The 5,549-nt window shown below is 42.0% G+C and overlaps 1 protein-coding gene across 3 annotated transcripts in view; it reads left to right on the top strand.

Annotated features, from left to right (window-relative positions):
- Window positions 1–5,549, top strand: part of NDUFA10 (NADH:ubiquinone oxidoreductase subunit A10) — a 51,727-nt gene that overhangs the window by 32,469 nt on the left and 13,709 nt on the right. The window lies entirely within an intron of this gene.

Below are 5,549 nucleotides of genomic sequence, written 5' to 3'. Positions count from 1 at the left end.
CTGAACACATGACATCTTGTTATGTAGCATTCGACTATAAAATTCTGGTATCTTGGACCCATGAGGTGACTTTGAACTGTTGAAAAGAAAACATTTACATAATAAATATAGAACTTCCCAAAATACTTTGCATATTCCTCTCCTGTTGTTCCCTTGACAATCAGATATGTATGCAGAGAGAGATGCTTTGGGTTGGGTTTGTGCAATTCTGCCTTTTCTGAGATTTCTAGTAAACATCATTTCAGCTTGTAAATGGGGATTCAGGCAAAGGGTTGGACAAACAGAAAGCTGCTTGCCATGCTTTGAGTTCTCACCTGTTGACTTTGAAAACTCCTTATCAAGTTTGAGGGGGAAAACTTGTTATCAGATTTCATCCTTGGGTGTCTTTTTGGTATCAGAATGTGAATCTGAAATCTGGTACTCTGACTAAGCATCATTGTTCAAAGGATTTTTTCGAATTCTTCAGTCAAAAACAGACATCTTCCCCTATGTATGCAACATACATGTAAGAGTAATGTATTTTGTGTATTTTAATCTGTGCAAAATCAGTCTAGGCTGATTATGCCACTTCTCCCTAAAATAAGTTTTCTATACTCCAGTGCATATTGTGGTGGTGAACAGAACTAATGATGCCACGAAGTTTCCAATTAAAAGTAGCTTCACTACATCATAGTGGGAGCTAGGGATACAAATTATGAAGGCATTTTCTCCCTTACTGCTGTTACTGACACAGTCATCTTTAGCTTTGGCAACACGTAGAGTGGCCCATTTCAGTTGGAATTTGGCTCTCAGAATGAAGTGTGATCCAGTTCCCAGATGCAGTGGAAGGCTACTTGGAAGAACTTGAACATCCACAGAAACCTCTGAGAAAGGGAAGATGGGATCTCAAGTCATTCAGTTCCACTCCGATGCCAGTCAGGAAAAAGAATGTTTCTTTTGGGGCCAAAACACTCCAGATGTATAAGTAGAGAGAGTGTGAGATTTAGACTGCTGCCTTACTTCAGCTTTAGAAAATGATCAGAAAAATCTCACTCAGTTTTTTTGCAGGTATCACAGATACCATTTTTGTTCTTTAATTGTACCTACAGATTGTGATTCAGCAAAGCAATTAAAAGCCTGCTAAATTCTTACTGACTTCAGTGGGAAAGCTTTAAATGTTTTGCTGAATTTGGGCCACCCTTTCGCCCTTTTTTTTTTTTTTTTTTTTTGTTCCTCATTTCTTCTTTTCTTACAGAATGAATTGAAATGGTAACAGTCCTTTTCCACTCTGCCAGCCACAGCCACTCAAAACTACTCTTGGCCAGCTGACAGTCTGATCTTGAACTTCTGGGCTGTTTTTAGTTCTTCCCTGCTTTGCTCCCATCAGTAGGCTGACCGACCAAGCCCTTGCTGCTTTCCCCATCCATTTCCAACTGAAAATTGTCGTCTCTGAGAGAATTCCCCTTCTTCCATCTCGGATCTTTCGCTGCTTCTTAGATAGGAGCTGCAGGAGGTGCTACTTCTGCTTGCAGTCAGCTTGCTCCTTAACTTTGGGTTCTTGTATGGTGCCTTCTCTAGTCACTGGAAAAAAAATCCCTCTTTGCCAGAGTAGTGTAGAGTTGCTGCCATTGATCATGCATGGTAAGAGTGGAAGGGACACAATTGCATAAAGTAAACTGCCCTTCATGCCTGGGAAGCCCTCTCGGGCATAAGGATAGAGCCAACTCTACCCTGGTTCTTGTGTCCTACTCCTAGTGTTTTAAACTTGAAGATTCTTATTTGTACACCAAATGGGTAGGCTCTGTGCTATATAAGCAAATAACATAGCAAAGGGCAGGTAAGCACTGTGGGCCTAGTCAGTTAATCAATGGAGACTTTATTATAGTTTTGTAACAGAACTGTGCGCTTTAAACGTACGTGTCCAAAACAAAAAGGTTAGTGGAAACAGACTGATTTGCAAGAGAGTATGTGAAAGGCTTGCCTCTTCTATCTGCCATAAGGGTTTTGCAACTGAGGGAGAAAGCACAGCAATATTGGAACCAGTCATAAATCCCCAGTTTTCCAAATAGATCACTACCTGTTGGCTGTCCAGCTCAGGTCACACAAATCGTATTGTTTAACAATGGCTGTTAAACAGAAATAATTCTTTATTTAAAGTACTCATTAGTCATGAGGAATTGTGAAAAACACCTTTCTGAGAGAAAGGTTTAAGGCACATCTCTTTCTTCTAATAATGAAGCATTAGATTTTTTAAGACTTATTGAAGCTTGCTTTCTTCCTTCCTCTCTCTCTCTATGTTTTAGACTTCCCCTGTAAATATTTACTCTGCTTCTGAGGGAAGACTCTGTTGCATCTTTCTTTTCTGTATATTGCAACAATCTAATGGGATTCAGCATCTTTACTCAGGCTTTCATACCCAATTACCTTACCCCCTCTCCCCCCCCCCCCCCCCCCCCCTTAAAGTAACTTCAGAGTAAAGTCCTATAGATCTCTAAGATAAGCAAGTTACATTTTATATCCTTTTTCCAACTATACACAACACTTAGTGGGCAAAGCTTCAAATTCTGTATGCTTCCTGGGAAGCTTGACTACTTAGTCAGGTGTGTACACAGAGGGAAACAAACCAAATGGTTCCATTAAATAGATAGTGTACTTAAATAAAACTACTAAACACTCCCAAACTGAGTTAGAGAGTTCAGCTGCAACCTGCTAGAATTTCTGTTCTCACTATTCTTCCCCCACCCCCTTTTTCCAATGCACATCCTTTGTTCTCAAAGTTAAGTAGATTGTGGCTTGAATGTACATCTGACACAATTTCACCTCCACAAAGAGAGCTGGATGATTTGGGGGAGTCCCCTGCCTCCTGTTCCCCCACTGCTGATGAAAGGAACCTTATTCATTGAGTGTTTAAAATATCTTTGATATTACTGTCAATTGAGAACTTGATGAATAAAAGTAAGGGGGGGGAGTGATCACCACAAGCCATACTAGAGCCTATGGCTTGCACTGAAGCACCAGTCAGCTCACTGAATGTTCATTCAGGACACTGAAGGGTGCAGAGTCCTTCTTAGTTTAAGTTCACTTGGAACTTCTCTGGAAGAACAGCTTTGAATGAATATGTATACAGCCTAGTACTCTTTATTTTATTTTCTAGAATGTGAATGTAGTACCATTACAATGCAGGGAAGCAAAACTTCCCTTTACAATCCTCCATAAGCCGAAGAAAAAAACAGAAGTGCTGCTGTGCTGGATCACACCTGTGGTTCACCTATTCCAGTTTCTTCTAACTCCTCAGATGGCCAGCACCAACTGTTTGAGAAGAGGGCCCAAAGAATGCTGCAACAGAAAGATATGTGATAATTAATCTCCCTCATAAAAGTCTGGCCTGAGTGCAGAGTTTAGCAAAAATCCTGAATCATGAAATCCAATACCTCTTCCAGTTTTTTTTCTTTTTAAGCATTAACTGTCAGAACTCTGGATATTCTTGTTATTGAGTCTCACAGCCAACCTTAACAATTGCAAAATAATTCATACTTTGCAAACAAAAGTGGTTGCAGTGCTACATCAGTGCAAGTCTTTTCATGCTGTCTCTTCAGTCACAGGTAGAGCAATCATATTAACATGGTGCTGTTCCCAGGGTGCTTGACAATGCCACACTAAGGTAGTTACACTTGCCCTGTTCAAGAGACAGTGCTAGGTAACCCCTCTCCTCTCTATTTGCTGTTGTAGCCTACCCACAACATCTCTGGCTTGTCAGTGGATCATAGACCATTGGTTAAGAACTAGTGACTCTGCTCTGCAGGGTACAGAGGCACCAATTTGTGATCTGGATTGGGTATCCTGGGAGGTGTGCTATCTGCCTGGAGCCTGAATTCAGGATGTTGCAGAGACTGCCAAAGCTCATCCGCCCTTCAGACCACTACCCTTTTCTGCTTATTCATGTAGGCAACACCAGTACTGCCAGGAATGATACTGAGCAGATCAGAAGCAACTATGAGGTACTGGGCAGGAAGGTTAAGGAGTTTGGAGCACAAATGGTGTTTTCATTGATCTTCCCCATGGAAGGCAGGAGCCCAGGCAGGGACCATTGTTTCCTAGAAATAAACACATGGCTGAAATGGTGGTATTGACATGATGGCTTCGGACTCTTTGACACCGGGTGGATGTTGTGAGGAGGAAGACTGCTCTCAAGAGGGGATCTATCTGACCAGAACTAGAAAGAGTATCTTATGACTGGAATGTCTACATTGAGAGTTATACTTTGTTTCGGAAGGTCAGCATTAGGAGAAAAAGTGGTGGTGTTGCCTTGTATGTCAAAAATACATATACTTGTTCCCTGGTTCAGGAGGAAGAAGACAGCAGAACAGAAAGTATTTGGGTGAATATGAAAGGTGAAAGATGAATCACTGATATAGTGGTGGGAATTTATTACAGGTCACCAAATGAGGAAGAGGAGATGGATGAGACACTCTTTGAGGAGGTGACAAATATACCCAAAAGCTAATGGAGGGTATTGATGGGAGACTTTAATTTTCTGTACATCTGCTGGAAGAACATTGCAGCCAAACATAAAATGTCAAGCCGGTTCCTAACTTGTGTGGAGGGCAACTTTCTGTTCCAGAAAGTGGAGAATACAAGTAGGGGATAATATGTCTTGGATCTTGTCCTGACGAACAGGGAAGAACTGCTGGCATATGTGTTGGTGATGGGTATCTTGGGAGGAAGCGATCATGATATAATAGAATTTCAGATCCCGAGACAGGGAAAGCATGAGGTCAGTGAAATTAGGACTCTAGATTTCAAAAGGGCAGATATCAGCCAACTCAAGGAGTTAATGGGTATGGTGCAGTGGGAACACAGACTGAAGGATAAAGGCACCCAGGAGGGCCTGGACCATCTAAAGGGCACAGTATTGGAAGCTTAGGAAGAAGCTGTCCGGGCACAATGGAAGCAGAAGAAGAATGGCAAGAGATCAGTATGGCGGCACAAAGGGCTTCTAGGGTGCCTTAAATGCAAAATGAAAGCACACAGGCAATGGAAAAATGGGCAGGTTACTAATGAAGCTTGCCAGGAAATAGCAAGAAGCTGCAGGGACAGAATCAGAAAGGCAAAGATAAAGAATGAGCTGCATTTGGCGAGGGATGTAAAAGACAACAAGCAGAGGTTCTATGAGCATTTTGGCCAGAAAAAGGAGACCACGGAGGCTATGGGTCAACTGTTAACTAGCCAGGGAGACCTCTTAACATAAGGTAAGAAGGTGGAACTACTCAACAGGTACTTTGCCTCAGTCTTCACACAAAAAAATTAAGCTGCAGCCAGACACCTCATAAGGATTATTTGGAGGACAATCTCAGGAATGAGATAGCAAAAGAAACAGAGAGCTTTTGATGGATCTGATTAAATTCAAGTCAACAGGGCCTAATGAACTTCATCTCAGGGTACTAAAGGAACTGGCATAGGAGATCTCAGAATGGCAGGCGGTGTTGAATGGAGGCCCACAGGTGTCTGTCTTGGGCCCACTGCTGTTCAACATGTTTATTAATGATTTGGATGCTGCCATAGGAAGCCAA

Source organism: Alligator sinensis, unplaced genomic scaffold (genome assembly GCF_000455745.1).
Source record: "Alligator sinensis unplaced genomic scaffold, ASM45574v1 scaffold233_2, whole genome shotgun sequence".
Lineage (NCBI taxonomy): Eukaryota > Metazoa > Chordata > Crocodylia > Alligatoridae > Alligator > Alligator sinensis.
The sequence above is the reverse complement of the archived record's forward strand: the minus strand, read 5'-3'. Positions and strand labels throughout refer to the sequence as shown.